The sequence below is a fragment of the Nanorana parkeri genome, unplaced genomic scaffold, assembly GCF_000935625.1.
Source record: "Nanorana parkeri isolate BGI_ZX_2015 unplaced genomic scaffold, ASM93562v1 scaffold174, whole genome shotgun sequence".
NCBI classification, from domain to species: domain Eukaryota; kingdom Metazoa; phylum Chordata; class Amphibia; order Anura; family Dicroglossidae; genus Nanorana; species Nanorana parkeri.
The window spans coordinates 376617-394900 of NW_017306442.1; positions in this window are offsets into that span (position 1 = coordinate 376617).

Consider the following 18284-nt stretch of genomic DNA (forward strand, 5'->3'; position numbering starts at 1 on the left):
TGTTATTGGTGCATAAACCACAGCAACCATTCAGAAGCCATCCTGTGTTAGACTAATTTCAGCAGAATCAGTTCTGATTGGTTACAATGGATTACAGTTTATAGGCATAGTCCACCTTTTGCAAAAATAAATAAATAAATAATAATAACAAAATGCATACTTTTTATCAATATGTGTGGCCATATATTAGATGTTATTGATGCCATAAACCACAGCAACCAATCAGAAGTCATCCTGTGTTAGACTGATTTCAGCAGAGTGAGTTCTGATTGGCTACTATGGGTTACAGTTTATAGGCATAATCCACCTTTTGCAAAAAATAAATAATAATAATAATAAATGCACACTTTTTTTTAAATAATGTTTTTGGCCTTATTTATCAAAGAGTTAGTATTTCTCATTGCTGTAAACCACAGCACCCAATCAGAATCCATCCTGTGTTAGACTGTGATTTCAGCAGATTGAGTTCTGATCTGTTATTATGTGATACAGTTTACAGGCATAGTCCACCTTTTGCCAAAAAAATAATAATAATAAATTCACATTTTTTTAATCAATGTGTGTGGCATATTGAATAAAGAGTTGTTGTTTTTTATGCCACAACCTACAGCCACCAATCAGAATCCATCCTGTGTTAGACTGATTTCAGCAGAATGAATTCTGATTAATTACTTCGGGTTATATCCCAAAGGCATAGTCCACCTTTTGCAAAAAAAAATGAATAAATGCACATTTTGTGATCAATGTGTGTGGCCCTTTCGAATAAAGAGCTATTATTTATGGGTGCAGTAACTTATAGCAACTAGTCAGAATCCACCCTGTGTTAGACCGATTTCAGAAGAATGAGTTCTGATTCGGTTACTATGGGATACAGCTTACAGGCAAATTACAAATTACGTAACCCAGAGCAACCAATCAGAAGCCATCCTGTGTTAGACTGATTTCGGTTTCTATGGGTTTAAGTTTTAACCCATAGGAATAGTAGTTGAGAATAAGACCTCTCTATTGAATAAGGTCATTTGTGGCATATAATAATTATTCTGAGAGATTTCAAATCAATTCAAGACAAGAGGGTTAGGAGGGTCCAGCTCGTGAAAGCTTTTTCATTTTATGAGTATTTTCCTATGACAAAGTTGTATTTTTTCTAATGTCAGCTCATAGGAAGATTTTACACAAAGTCTGTATTTCCTATCACAGCGACAAGCACAATATGCTGTTACAGCATCGCAAAGAACAAAATAGTGTAGACAAAGTTATCACCTATTCTATCATCTACTGTATCGTTATTGAAGATTGTACAAATTACATTCACACCTCTTCATTTTTCATTCAATACAGTTGCAGAGAAGCGTGTCTTAGATATCCTTGTAAACATTATCATGGAAGATGCATTTTGTTGAAACCGCAGTAAAAGTTCAGCACATCAGATTATTCTTTATAGTGACATTGAAGTCAAAATGTTTTTAAGCTATTTCAAATGCTGATGAAATCACTTACAATGGATGCTGCTCCGTGATGTTTAAAAGTTCTAGTTTCCTGCAGAATCAGCTGGTCCTGATATTCTTTTTTTAAGCAAGTATTTCTTTATTGTGGTATTTATGATACAAAACATACAGTAGTCAATGCAGGATCAATACAAGATAAGTACAATCTGGGGGCCAGCCGACCACCCAGGCAGTTACGTCATACAAGCATCTGTAACTAATATCAGGTAAGTATGCATAACCAAACAGCAATGGATGCAAATATTTTTCGAGAGTACATCTCTATAGTAACAGGTAACTGCAATTAAACAAGATGACATGAGAGCCAGGAGAATATGAGAGGGGAGGTCCTGATATTCTGTTTTAGGGTGGCTCCTTTCCCTTGCAGTGTCCTATGAGTCACCCTTGTGTGTGCTAGTAAGCTGTGTGTGTCTCCACAAACACACAGACACAGCAAGGCAAACCACTCCTCTGCTTCCTACTCCTCCCTTCTTCCTTCTCCAGGCTAGTAGATGGACGGCTGCTGGAGACTGCTCTGTCCTTTGTGATCTTGTACTGAACGGGAAGTTCAGGGAAACAGAACTAAGAAAGTCGGAGCAGTTTGGAAACATGATGGCTGTAAGTGCTTGGGCAAAAGTATAAAGAAACACTTTGCTGGGCAATGTATATTTGCTTGTCCTGGAGCCATTATCGAAAATAAAGTTGAATACTAGACATGTGCATTTGGATTAGAACGAACCTGCAAATCAACGAAAATCAGTTGATTCGGCGGGTCGTCCGAATCCTAAATAACGAATTTAATATATGCCCGAATATACCAAAATTATATTCGGGCATACATAAACTCATTTTCAGAACACGCCGGCACATTGGCCGCCGGCGTGCTCTGCGCATGCCTGCCACCATCTTGGAGACGGAGCGTGTGACGTCACATGATGGTGACGTCACACGCTGAACGAGCGGTGGCCATTTTGGAGTAGATTTTGTTATACACCTAGATGTATACCAGGATCTACTCCAAAATGGTGCCGTGTGGCTCTGCACATCTGCACACTAAAATCACTTGTTCTGCGGTTTTAGGGCCAGTTCACACCATATGCAGTATGATGCAGTCCGTTTATTTTGACTGCTGCAGTCAAAATACATCACAATGCTTTCCTATGAGCTTTCTTGTGCTTAAAGGAGAACTATGAGATGAGTGATTTCCACTCACCTCATAGTTCTAGCCGACCTGTGACAATGAGACTGTCACAGGTCGGCTTAGTAGATCGGGAGGTGAGCGAACATATACCGGCGTTCGCTCACCTCTCGATCCTGTCACGGCTCTGTGCCGTGACAGGGGAGGGGCTGGATTCCCCCCTTCCCGCTCCGATCCGTCAAGCGCTGACTGGCGGAACGGACGGGGAGGGGGCGGGTACAGCTGGCTCTGCCTCTTGATAGGCAGAGCCAGCTGTCACTCACGCAGCTGGGCAGATCTCGACATCGATGTCGGGATCCGCTCCGGCTGCGGCGTCTCAGTATACCGCGAGCTGTAGCTCGCGGTATACTGAGCTTAGGGTAACGGGAGGAAGCTAGTTTGTGTCCTCCCGTTACCCTAAGGAGAACTATGGGGAAAAACACTGACCCCATAGTTCTCCTTTAATTCACACCATTGCAGTCCGTTCAGATGCAGTCAGAAAAAGTACTGCTTGTCCCATTTCAAACTGCATCAAAACGCATCGAAACGCAGTGCAAACGCATAGCAAACACATAAAAAAAGGCTCAGAATTGATTTTGTCATCACCAGGGACCTTCTCTTTGTAGTGTGGAAAGAAAGTGAAGAGATAGAATTTGTGGATGCAGATGATTTCATCCAATATGTGCGGGACTGTCAGCAGCGTGCACCCAATATCGACATCGCCTGCGAAGGCGTTGTCGGGGAATGGCTATAGTCAACACTAGCACCATGCCAGCCAACAAAGAAAGCATGTCTGATCTCCAAAACAAACGTAGGAAGATCTCTGAGAGGAAGAGGAAGTGACCTAATTGTCTAATTAGCATTTTCTAGTGCAGAAAAAACCCATCAGAAATGCATCAAAACGCATTGCAAACGCGTCAAAGTGCATCAAAACGGATCCCTGTGCCACTTCACAAACGCACATAGTTGTGATGCAGTTTCTGGTGTAAACTTATCCTTAAGGGTCTATTCACGAAGCAGCCGAAGAATCTAGACGTAGCTTCGGCCGATCCTTCGGCTAGCTTCGGCCCCAGGACTCCTTCGGTTCAGTAGAACCGAAGGGCTGCTGTACGGGCTATTCACAATAGCCCGTACAGCTCCCGAACTTAGCCGAGCGGCTCAGTCGAGCCGAAAGCATATGCCTCGGCTCAGCTGAGCCGCGCTGAAAGCCGAAGCTGGCCGAGAGGCCGGCCATTGGCCGGCCGACAGCCTGCTTTTGATAGATGGGCAGAGCCAGCCGTGATCTTACAGCTGGCTCCGGTCACTTGCAGAGAGGTCAGCGTCCCTGGTTACGAGCTAACCAGGGACACTAATCTCCAGACAGCCTAACTCTCCCGGGCGCTCTGGGAGTCTCCCGCTCCTGGCCGCCAAGGAGAGAAACACTGCTTTCTCTTTTTTTTTCTTTACTCTGACACGGGCCAACCCGAAACCACGTGAAGCCACCCAATGTACGGCTGATTTCAGCCGATATACGTCTGAAATCAGCCGTACCAGCCTGAAGTGAATAGCCGAACAGCGTACGGCTCACTTCACTTCAGGTCGGTCTTTTTGTTGTGCACATGTCTAGTGAATACAACTTTAAATACACTGAACCAAAATACAGAGGTGTGAATGTAGCCTTATGAGGTGTTTTTTTCCAATAGCAACCAGATTGTCCTTTCCATATTCTTGGTAAGCGAGAATGACTTTGCGTGCCCAAAAACACGTGAGGATGGCCTGGTGTACTTTTCAAGAATATTTCTGACACCATGTAAACATTTCTCTTTCACATTACACGTAACATGCGTAACAGTAATGGAACTTCAGTCATTTAGGTGCCTTTGCTGGCATAGCAGAAATCTGCATGGATTCCGGAATACAGAAAACCATTTCCAATTAATACAAATGCTTAGATTTACATTTTATAATTACACTGTGAATCACCTGGATTCTATTATTTTATATGATTAGTAATTTGCTCATTTTTTTTAGTGCAATGGATTCCCTGGAAATATTCATATCGATGTAATCATGTGTGATCAAATGCGAAGTGTTACCAGGCAGTACATGGTGTGGGGGTTGACATAATAAATATGAAACCTCAGGTTTCATTTGAAGCCAGCATCACATGAACAGATTTTATAGGGGGACAGAACTTGTCCATTGTAACCAATAAGCTTCTCTCTTCAGCTTGTTCAGTTAAGCTTTGAAAAAGAAAGACGGAAGCTGATTGGTTGCCATGAGCAACTGCTCCAGATCATGTCTGCTTCAGTTTTGGTAAATTCCATCATAATGTTTTATATGTTTTTAAAGGGTATCTATGGTCTACAACTAAAAAATAAACATGTCTATCTACAGTATATTGAATTTCCATAAGCTCAATCCCACTCCAATAAGTATGTTTATGGTTATTAGAAGATGCCCATAGGATGTACTTCCTCAAAGCACTGACACAATCTCACTCAGCCCTGTGAATACAGTATGTACTTCTGTGTGTCACAACTGTCACAAACCCTGCCTTCTCAACTACAACTCAATGACTGAACAGTGTAACATCACCATTGCTTGCTGGAAGCAATGCATGATGGGATATGTAGTCTTGAGAAATTGAGATTGCATCACATCAAGCAGCAGGGAAAGAGATGCAAAGCACACTGGGAATCCAGGAAGCTGATGAAAGGCAGCCCAAACAGGATTTGATTGCATTATGAAAAACAACTCTAGTATGTGTTCCTATTACAATGCTGATGTTATAAATTCATGGTCTGCACAGCTTATATTTTTCTTGACCTCTTATATTTCATGTCAGTACACCATTTTTGGAAATACACAATTTGCTGTATATGTAAAGTCAGTGAGTGTTGCAGCAAACATTGCTAACAATCATCAGGATGCAAAATAAAGCCGCCACAGCTCCTCCTTGACACATATGTCTTGTCACATCTTTAAGCAGTCAAGAGCTATAAATGTGAAGATATAAATATATATGAATGGACAGAAATATACAGACATTTCCACAAGACCCTTGGCTCCAGTTAAAAAAAAGTTTGCCCTTTGACCTGTCCACTAGGAGAATGACCTTCCAATTTCTCCGGTGACCTCTGCCTATCCTGAGTGTTGATGGTAAATTGTACAAATAGTTTAGCACATTAACTAAATCTGTTACGTGTTATTAATAGGCTGGAAAAAGCTCATTGTAAATTAATGAGTTTTATATTTACTGTATTTTGTCATTATTTTTAGAATTTACACCATTTTTATATTCTAGTTAAATCATTTGTATTTGTTTATTTGTTTATTTTTTATTTAATTTTAATATTAAATCATTTAATCTTCTGAAGAAGTAAGTGCATAAAAAAAGAACTGCTGTAGGACTACACGTCCAAGCATGCTGTGACCTGATTAGTCTTTTTTTTCTTTATTAAGTATTTATTATTATTAAAGTTTTCAAAAACACAGACATATCTATGATTTACAGATCATATAAACCATATGAACAAATAATATAACATCCGATTCCCTAAAAAATACACAAATATACATATGATATTTACCAATTTTATAAGACATCTGGCCTAATATATCAAAAACGACTCTTTCCCTTCTTCCTTTCCCTTCTTCCTTTCCCTCCCCTCCATCACCCCTCAGGGAATTTGTTGAGGTTCATTGTTTGTGTCTCTATATAAATTTAGAAGACAAACAAGGGTGGCTGGCCAAATGGTCCCCCTGGTGTGATCTCTCCCCCTACAATATAGTTAATTACAACACAAAGCAGAACAATACCGGGGTTTGTGAGAGATATGACACCTTGGCTTGAAGTTTGGTAGAAAGATTTTTATTTTAAATAACATCTAGATTATAAACATACATACAGAAATAAAAAGGCAAAATTCAATTGCAAATATTCTAAAAGGCAATATTTAGACCAAGTGCATCCATCTATTATACATGTTGAACATAATCATTTTGAGTCAAATACATTATGCCTTTTTATTTCTGTATGTATGTTTATAATCTAGATGTTATTTAAAATAAAAATCTTTCTACCAAACTTCAAGCCAAGGTGTCATATCTCTCACAAACCCCGGTATTTTTCTGCTTTGTGTTGTGTCTCTATATAAAAAAAACCCGGATATAAACACTGTTCGGCTATAGCCCGTACAGCTCCCAAAGCATCCGAATTCCGAATTAAAGCTAAGACAAATGCAAACAAATCAGAAATTCCCGATTTCCCGAAATTCGTTAGGACGAATTCGTTGGACGAATTCCGTTGCAGCAAAATGACATGAGGAAAACAAAACATTACACCATTTTCCCTTTACAACATTTCTATGATTAAAGTACAGAGGTAATAGTGTAGTGGTTAGAGTCCTGGCTTGCCCTTGTCAAGGTCGTAGGTACTAATCCAGGGCAGGGAGAGTAAAGTATAAAGATTTTTTTTTCTTTGCTTTTAAATTGGCATTCTCCTAACATTCCTTGCAGACCTAAAGGGTCTGGTATGAATTGGGGGTGAACATCAGGCTTTTTTTTTTCTTCATCTTCTGCAGACAAATGTCATTTTTTTTTCATAATGTCATTTTGCTGCAACGAAATTCGTTATTGGACGAATTCCGTTGCAGCAAAATGGCATTTTTTTTACAGTCTGCAGAAAATGAAAAAAAAAAAAAGCGTGAGGTTTCCCCCCAAATCATACCAGACCCTTTAGGTCTGGTAGGAATGTTATGAGAATGCCAATTTAAAAGCAAAGAAAAAAAAATCTTTATCCTTTACTCTCCCTCTTATAACACAAAAAAAAGTGCGTGGGGTTCTCCCAAAAATCCATACCAGACCCTTAAGGAGAATGCCAATTTAAAAGCAAAGAAAAAAAATCTTTATCCTTTACTCTCCCTCTAATAACACAAAAAAAAGTGCATGGGGTTCCCCCAAAAATCCATACCAGACCCTTAAGGTCTGGTAGGAATTTTAAAGGGGAACCTCTGCCCCAAAAAATGTGGGGGAAAAACGTGGGGTCCCCCCTAACAGTCCTACCAGACCCTTGATCCGAGCACAGGCAGGGCAGAAAGGGGGGGGGACGATCGAGCGCCCCCCCCTCCCTGCGCCTTACCAGGCCACGTGCCCTCGGCATTGGGAGGGTAACCCCATGCCGATGGGGACAAGGGCCTCTTCCCCACAACCCTGACCCGGTGGTTGTGGGGGTCTGCGGGCAAGGGGGCTTATTTGCATCGGGGTACCCCTTTAAATAAGGGGACACCCAGATGCCGCCCCCCCATGTGAATGAGTAAGGGGTTTAATTCACTAAAGGGTTAAATCAAATAGTTAGTAAAAAGTCCAGACTTTTGACAAAATCCTTTAATTGGAAAAAAAAAACAGTCAATTTTTGACTATTCCTTTCATAAATTTTTTTTACAAAAATGGCTCCATCGATGTAATCCAGAGTCAATCAGGATGCAGGACCCCCGCCGACCTGCCGAAATAAAAAAAGTCCCGCCGCAGACGACCACCTGAACCCGACGAAAACTAGTTGCAAAAAATGACATTCAGTGGGAATGTCAACAGATGGGTGGAGCGAGCCATGATGTCACGGCTCGCTCTGCCCATTTGACATTCATATATATATAATGCTTCTACAGTTAGAAGTACAGAGGTAATAGTGTAGTGGTTAGAGGACAGGGCTGCCATTGAAAAGATCGCAGGTTCTAATCTAGGGCAGGTTAAAGTTTTTGTTTTTTTCCAATAACGAATTTCGTCCAAAACTAATTTAATTTCGGACCCGAAAAACTAAACTAAACAAAAGGATTTTTTTTTTTTCAAAACGAAACTAAACAAATTTTTTTTTTTTGGTTTCAAAACGAAACTAAACTAAACAAATGTTATGCTGGTGCACATGTCTACTAGCCAATCTCTAGAAAAAAAATCCCTGCAGTTGGGCTGCCCCACCCTGCAAATGTTAACTGCTCAATTATATCTAGGGGTACACGGGTAAAGGTTATTTATTTACCTGATTCCCTCTCCCACAGGCTCCAGGACCGGCACTCGCAGCCTCTTTCCCCCAGCGCTCCAGCAGTCAGAGGTCCACTGGAGCGGTGGCTACTTTACAACACACACAGGGACCATGGGGAACAAAAGTAGTCCCCCTACAGAAGGAAGAACCGTGCCAGCACCAATTCAGAGATGATTTGAGGACCTACAGCCGAGTGATACAAAAATAAGTTATACAGTATTTATGTTAATAGTTATGGTACTTGAATGCACTTTTAAGAATTAGTGTCACTTTAACCACCCCATACTCCCCTTATCCATTCACAAAGTTCAAACATTCTGTGAAAGGAGTAGGGTAGAGAAGGGTGATAAACAACAGGATCTCCCCTTGTCCATTCGCAGAACAATTTAATGTTTAGTATACTCATTTGCATTGAATTTGTAGTCCATCACAAGCATGGCATTTATGTTAATAGTTAAGTTACTTGAATTCATTTTTAACATTTAACCTGAGTTTAGTGTCATGTTAAGATCATGTTCACATTGGCACATTTTGCAAGTTGCAGGTGTGTTAGACAAAAAGGGTTATTCACAAAAGGGTGAAGAGTTTGGAGAAGGCCGGAGAATTGAACAATCTGGAAAGTGAGCTGAATTGGAGAATGTTTCCAAACAGCTATGTTGTCCTAGATTGTTCACTTCTCCGGCCTTCTCCAAACTCTTCACCCTTTAGTGAATAATCCTGAAAGTCTTGCTTGCTGCATCTTTGATTACATTTCTGTTGAACTTACATAGAGCGGAATGCTAATACATGTAATATGCAGCCTACATACAATGCACCACACCTATGATGTGCAGATGTGAATAGGACCCAACAACAATAGTCTGTAACTTCATAGTGTGCACACCTATAATTTATACCATATATGTCTCTAGTAAACTATACCAAATGTTGATATGCGTGACATTGCAAAAATAAACCTTCCGATAATAGTAGCTATGGGCCAATCTGTCCTTAGCTCTCTCTTCACAGATAATTTCCATCATAGATTTACCTATAAAGCACATAGTAGCTTTGTTTCGATTTCAGATAATAACAAATGTCCTTAGAACACCTAGAGACAAAAGCAAGACAGATTACAGTATCAGAAACGAATACAAAATTTCCGCTGCTGAAGTAAATAATAGGATGTTTGTCACAGGTGTCTGATCATTGCTACAATACCACAAAGTTTCATCACCTGATTATAAACTGTACCGAGGCTGGATATAATACTCTGTGTGCATGCAGCATGTATGGTAATACACACGTGTAGCCGTTAATGGCTCTGTAGAGTTTCCCTATGTCATTCATACTAAACTGTAGCACAAAGATGTGATGTAGACACATAGGAGCAAATGGGATTCCTACTTGACGTGGAGTTTGATGCAGCTAAATGCAAGAGTATTGCTGCATCAAACCAGACACGTGTAAATGGGCCCTTAGTCCTTGTTCATACCTGTGCGATCTGTAGTGTGCCAGCTGTCACACAACATTGCACGACAATAGGAATCCAATTATTTTCCATGGGGCCTATTCACACCCATGCATTGTGCAGCTATGCGACTTGGATAAAGATGCAGGTTCTTCTTTTGGTGCTACATAGTGAATTTGTGGCCCCATAGATTGGGAGTGCATATAAATCATACATGCATGCGTTTTAGCATAGCTTTGGTATGCTTTGGTACATAACAACCAGTCTCCTTCCCCTAGCAACATCTTCTCTAGCCAGGTTGGATAGGAAGATGGAGCAAGGGGGCCCCACCATTCCTTGATGTGGAAGGGCAAGGACACTGTGGTACGTTCTCAATGACCACACATACAAGGATCATTTTCAGTGCCAGAGGGCCTGTGAAGACTTTATCCACGTCGTTGCTGTTTTGCCTAGGGCAGCAGCATTTCTAAATACACCACTGATCCTAGAGGTTTATGATGATTGGAGCGGTCCTATCAAAAGTGCATCAGTAGCTGCGGTTGCTCCCAAAAGATACATGTCAAAGAGGATCAAGATCATACCTCCCAACTTTCTGAGATAAGAAGGAGAGACAGTGAGGTCAGATGTTCTGCTCTGTACACATATAGTGAGTTGAGATGTTTCCGATCTGTACGCAGACAGTGAGGTCAGATGTTCTGATCTGTACGCAGGCAGTGAGTTCAGATGTTGTGATCTGTACGCAGGCAGTGGGGCCAGATGTTCTGATCTGTACGCAGGCAGTGGGGCCAGATGTTCTGATCTGTACATGGGCATTTAGGTCTGATATTTTGTAGGGCTGCAGAAATTAACGATTAATTACTCGATTAATCGTTAATATTTTTGATCGATTCAAATTATTTTGATCAATAATGAAAACACTCACCTCTCAGCCGGCTTCCGGGTCTTCCAGGAGTCGCGTCGGACATCCGGTGACGTCACGGACGTCACCGGACTCCTCACCCCTTCCCCAAGTGGCTGCGTCAGCTAACGAAGGGAAGGGAGAGGATTTCGGTCACGACGATGTCCGTGACATCACCGGACTCCTCCCCCCTTCCCTTCGTTAGCCGACGGAGCCACTTGGGCCGGTGTTCTGTCGATAGTCCCAACTTATCGAGTTCTGGGACCGCCTAACTTCCGGTTTCCTTAGAACTACGAGGTTTGGCCAAGAAAGTTCTTCTGCACGAGCGCCATCCGTGGCATTGCCCTATATACATACATGTGTATAGGCCAATGTAGTTGGATCTTTATGTGCGTTATAATTAATCTAAATTAATTGATTCAAAATTTTTTCGATTAATCGAACTTGAAAATTGTAGTCAGTAACAGCCCTAATATTTTGATCTATATACTTTCTTCAGTTCAGTGACTGAGATAGAACTAAAACCAGAGTGTCTCCAAAATAGCAAGCCAAATAACATCTTCAGAAGCAGGTCTCCAATGGCAGTTTCCGTTCTTCTCCATTTTGAATGTGGCTACCTTGTTAGATTAATACTTATGACTGCTATTTTCTTTATCTTCTAAATGGCCTCCAACTGGGCCTATGAAAATATAGGCAAGTGTATTTCTTAGTTTTTAAAGCATGCTCTCTCCGGACCCACTGCAGACCCAACCGCACACATTGATGCAATAAAGGGAGGTGGCAGAACACAGGATCATGTGACAAGAGGCTATAAGCCCCACCTAGAAGTGTGGACATCTATTTTTACTTTAGCTCAGCAGCATCATTCCTTGTTAGTTGTTAATATTAAGGTCATACTCTTTACATGTGGTAAAATGCACAACACATGGTAATGCATGAACCAAGCTGTGTTGTGGTGCTATTCAGTCAAATGGCATCCCACCACACAATTACAATGTATTACAATCTACCTGTGCTTTATTGCACCACAACAAACAGATGTGACCCTTCTGTGCACTGTGGTATGCCCAGAAAAAAATAAAATGAATGAGCTACCTTTCCGCAATGAATGTGAACTGATGCGTAGTAATGCACCGCAAAGGTCTGCGCTCGGCCCTAACGATTTTACTAGTTGTCTGGGGTTGCTCTTTAGTACTTTGAATAGTCACATGTTCAATAACTGATTGGGTTTAAAGGGCAATGTTAGTGTTTATGACATAGGTACTGTAACAAAGTCATTTGTCCAAGGTCACAAGAAGCTGACACAGGAAATTGATGAGGGTCTCCAGATCATTTTTCTAGATCAGGGCGATGGGTAGGTGCTAACATTTGTGATGGTTCTGTTTTGCATAATGCTTTTTAAATTGTCAATATTCACAAGGGCTGCCACTTATGGAGAATCTGCTCTTTGTCACTTAAAAAGAGAAGCCAAATGCATTTTTACAGAGGCTCTAGATATCATTACAAAACACACTTCTTCAGTAACACCACACAAACAGCAATGATAATGTATATCATTATAAAAAGAAAAATCAGAGCTCAGTTTATAATAGATCAGTGAAAGGTAATGAGCAGAACTGGTCATTACTGCACACAGAGAACTTCTAACATGGCGTTATCATTTTTGAGATTGTACACCGATCATTTCCTTTTGTCAATACAAAATGAAAGAGTACCTGCCCTGCACAGATTTAAGTTTAATAGGAAGAACCATGGAGAAAAGCCACAGAGCAGACAGAACTGTGGCCCTGTTTTGGACTAGACTGGCATAATCCAGCTACTCTGCCTTTGTTCAGGACTTACCTTCTTGATCTCAGGTGTCCACTTTTATTGTAGCTCTAGTTGCTTTATGCAACTACTGTATATATTATGCCTTTAGCCCAAGAGCTCCTTTACACCTCTGCATGCAATAATGCGTCTTTTGGCAACCTGGATTGTTCTCACTATTCCTCTGCTTGCCTGTGGCAAACGATAAAAAAAACGTTTGAGCTCTGTAAATGGACAAGGGGAGAGGATGGGGTGGCTAAACAACAGGAGCCCTTCACTGTATGAGAGTTGCAGGTCTCAGCCAGATGTATAGCGCTGGCCGTACTTTCCAACATCGAAAAAACTTTAATTTCTAAAGTACACAGCAGCAATCTAGACCAAGGATAATCATTATTAGAGGTAACTTGTCTTCGTGTGTACAAAAACATATGTTTTCCAGAGTTTTGCTTGAAACATGAAACCCCGCATACATAGAGATGCAATGCACCCATAATGTAGAAAAATAGTCAATTAGCCTATTCTTTCTGACATTATTCATCTCTTAATAGCATATGTCACTGGATGTTATATGAAGGCATCAAATTAGTTGTATCTCCTATAAAACGGTTATTTGGTGTATGGACACTTTAAATGGTATCTTCAGGTTTTGTAGACATGGAGTAAACGCCAAACTTTATCTGTATAGTATCATTGCCTGATTCACAGCGTGGCTGCCTTCCCACAGGGTCTCTTTTGATTAAACATTTTTACCCTTAAAACACAAAGAGGAAATTTGTGACCTGATGTTTAAATATAGAAGAGAGAAGGCTGTATCTAGCTACACATAAAAATATAACCAATTATTTATAAATATTGTTTATAAAGTTAGATGCACACAGAAGGCATTCCTAATAAAACACAACCATTATTTATGTATCTGGACTGTTCATAAACATTCAGCCTGCATGTCTGCCCAGTATCATTCCATGTTCATTGCTGTTTGTTTATTTCCAGGGCTTGGAGAATTAATCTGCAGTTCTTGTGTGCTCTCCAGCCTAATGGTAATGGAAAAGCAATGTATTAAGCATTATGAAATCTAAAAATAAATGAAACAGTGCTAGCAGCACAATAGCCTGGGATATTCTCATCCTATTACTCTCAAGCTTCGATCGGTACCAACCTGATATACATAGCTACTTGTTACAAGGTTGGACAACCGGGAGGGTATTGTATAACAGGCAGGGCAATCCGGCGGTAGCTGCACAATTAATTGACATGTTTATCTTTTATAAAACTGCTTATAGTCCTAAAAAACATGTTATCTGTTTCACCAACCAAAGCAGAAATGACTCATGGAGTATAGCAGAGACAGTAGCAACTAAAGTGTATTTGTAAATACATTTTCAATGATAAATGCAGTATAGTTACAGTACAGTTTTAACAATATAATTGTTTTTCTTATTTGTTACCAACATGTCCCCACTTACCACTTTCATACAGAGAAAAAAAAAAAGGCCCAAAACATTTTCAGTGGAAAGATTGACTTAGGATTTTTAATAAAGCAAAAGCTAGGTTTTCTTCACCAGCATTTCTCTGTAGTATATAAACCACACCTACCATAGCAGTACTGTTAGTTGTTAAAGAAAAAAACTAGAAAATAATTACAGGGAGAGCTTTAATACATCCCATCGGTTGTCTCATAAATTAACAAAAGATCTTTATTATAACAGACTAGGGACGTACAGGAATACCAGTTCAGATACCAGTGCCGATACTTGGCATTTTCACGAGAACTACCAGGGTTGCAGAAGTTGCAGCTGGGACCTGGCTCTGGTTCTCCGCCACTGTCCTGAATCATTAGTCTGTATTGTTTTAGAAAAACTGTCACATGACAATAAACAAAAATGTATCAGTACTTGTATCTGTGAGTACTTGGACACGTACTTGTAATTAAAAATGGTATCGATGCATCCCATATATATATTTATAAAAGAAAAATCATACATTTGAACAGGGATATACAAAACCCAGGAGCTCCGTGTGCTCTTTACAAATGACAGCTGCCTGTGGTATCACAAATTGAAGTGTTAAACAGGGTATATCTCGCATAAAGGGGACAGATAACATAAAGTTTAACAGCATCAAATAAAATAACCAACAGCCAGATTTAGTCCATATAGTACATCTAGACCGCCAATATTCAGCATTAATAATCCTATATTGTTCTTGGATAGTAAGCCCTCACGGGCAGGACCCTCCTCACCCTTTTGTCTTGAATTGTATTCTAATTGTAATGCCTTCCTTTTATATATAACTTTACATATTGTAAAGTGTTGCACAAACTGTTGGCGATATATAAATCCTGTATTATAATAATAATAATAATATATGGTTAATCAAAGGTGAGGTCCGTAATGTAGCTAGGGCCAGCTCTTTTGAAGTCCTGCTTAGTGAGATTGCACCATCCTTTACACCATTCTTTACGTCATGAAGGCTGCCATTGCTGACCTCTCTGAAAATGCTAGCTGTACAGCAGTTATGAGAATCCAATGGCTTTAATACTTTCAAAACCACTGACCTGGAACAAGTATGCAGATCAGGAGTTTTGACTTCATTTTCTAATCTGTATGCTTGTTCTGGGTCAGTGACACAGAAAGTGTTGATGGCTGAGACATTCAGGCAGCTAATATTCTTAGATGGAGGTAAGCAGCAGCTGATACCCCATTATTCTTTTACTACAGATGTCCTTCAAAAAGTGTATGGACACTTGGCAATAACTGACACATAACAATGAAGGACATACAGCTTTCTAAAGTGGCATGTCATCTTAGGATGCCTTAAGTGTTGTTTAGCACTCCAGTGACATGCTATGTGAGAAAATGTAGGAGGCTCTATGCACATACCTCCCATCTTTCTGAGATGGGAAAGAGGGACATCCTTTAGTACAAAGTGTGTAGCCAAAGGACACACCCTCTGCCAAGCCCAAGTTATGTGGACCATGAAGACATAATAAGCAAAAGCATGATTGGTTAAACCCCCAAGTGCATTTTTGCAATATGTTTACTTTATACAGGCTTTTTAAAATAATAATATGTTAATAAAAAGGTTTTTGTGAAAGGTTTAGTGCAGTGTAACACTTTTTGTAGTTAAGAACTGCATTTATTATAGACGTCTACACATCTGTCCAAAATAAGGGACAACTAAAAAGGGACAGATGGATTTGGTCCCAAAAGAAAGGCAATCCCTCCAAATGAGGGGACATTTAGGAGGTATACATAGCCACACACAAGAGCCATTAGAAATTAAACGTAAGGCAGGAGAATGCATGGCTAGTGTTTACTGTGTTTTCAACCAGCATACTATACAACAAGGCGAAAGATTCTTATTTTCAGACCAGCTTGCAGAAAATTCACTCAGGAAAATGTGCAAAACTGCATGCATTCTAACAGCGTGGGGATCCAGCCCAGGGGGAAAAAATTCCTTGAAGACTACAGTAAATAATATCAATAACTGGGTCTCAAACATAACATGGGTCCAAAGGACCTATTCCATAATGTATATGACTATGTAAAAAGAACCTGAGGTATCTGCTTATGATATGGTCTTGGAGAAAGCTTTGGGTGACCCATCCCAATTAGTTGTAGCTTACAGTATATTTGTGAGTTGATTTGCTAACTGTAAAACAATGTCTTACTACTTCTCTCTTGCACAGTAAGCCAGTCTGGCCTCAGCAGGACCACCAACATATCACAGACTCCTGGATCTGTCTGGAGTAAGGCAGTAATAATAGCACAAAAAATGTAAGATGGCACACATGTTGTAATCCATCTATGAGCATAGGGCCACTGTCTGTTGTGACCACACACGTTGACCAGGAAGATTTCATATGTAATAGGGTCCTCTTACATGGATTTGCAGAGTGAATGTCAAATGTTCCAATTCATCGTCACCCTGCTCATCAATTAACATGCAATTTATGCTAGAGACAATGTTAAAGCATTATCTACCATAGTCAATAACCCTTATAGCAGTATCATACTCCATAGTCAATATCAAGCTTAGGGCTTAATATGTATCAAAGCATCCGTCATTGCAGTCACGCATACCAGTCCACACTGAGCACAACAGCACACAGAACATTCAGTATCAGATATTGTAGTATCATGTACAGCAGCCTCTACTTGCTCCTCTTATTCTTCTGATATATACTGTGCTCAATTACTGTTGATTGCCGTGAGGTAGGCAACATCTTCTTGGGTTCCTCCTGTGTTCACAGTTCAGAGACCCAACAGTGCTTTTTTAGGACTACCTTTTTCTGTGTTAGCAACAACTGTAGTTGCTGTTTAGGTGCTGGACTTCCCTTGAAGTCTTTTTTTATCATTTCTTTTATTTCAACTTGATCTATATTTGTTTATTTATTACCCCTAATGCTGAGAGGCTGACAAAGCCTTGTTCTTCTTCCTCTTCCCAGGCACAGAACAGCCAGTTGTTTGCAGGTGTTGCTAATGTTCCCATCTTTTTCCTCCTTCTCCATTTCTGCTAGTCCCACCATAGCCACATAAACTGGCTGTGAGGAGTCAGTGGAATTATTGATGCTCTTAGTCATGTACAAGCATTCCTCATTTCAGATATTGAGGATAAGGAAAATAGCAACAAGGCAATAAAGGGAGGGGGCATCTCCCCAAAAAAGGTACACACAATGTTTCCACAGCTCTGCCTCAGCTGCCAAATTTCTAATGTTTGTTGAGTAAATCCTCAAACTTTGTGAACCTATTGTGGTGCTCAGGCAAATATTTGTATAGACACTCTAGTGTCTATTTCTAACAACCTACCTCATCTATCCCTCTTATATTGCAGCCTAATCAGGCTGCTTACATACTGTACAGCCACTGAACAATATTTGTGGCTATTGTTTCTCAAATTATACACTATAATGTTTATTTCAAGATAAAACCGGACATACCTCTTTCTTTTATATTGTGGCCTAACCATATTAGTGGCTTCTATCATTTCTATTTAAAGATGAAACGTGCCTGGCATTTTCCAATTTGCTACTACTCATGTGCTCCTGCGCTGTCCTGACATTAGCAAATTTCGACCAAACAACCTAGTCGTGAACCGAATCACATTTTCCCATAGGGTTCAATGTAAATCAGGTTAATCCGCTCTGACCCCTACGAACGTGGTCGCGAACTGATTTTTGGTCGCGAACAGAATCACATTTTCCCATAGGGTTCAATGTAAATCAGGTTAATCCGTTCTGAACCATATGAAAAAAAAAATGTAACCACAAGTTTCTTTTTACCACCATTCTTGCTCTGCACATTCTTGTCACCTTCAATAACGCTCTGCACATTCTTGTCACCTTCATTAATGCTCTGCACGTTCTTGTCACCTTCATTATTGCTCTGCGCTTTCTTTTTCCCACCATGCACCTCTACACTTTCTTGGGAGCCATGCTGGATTGAATA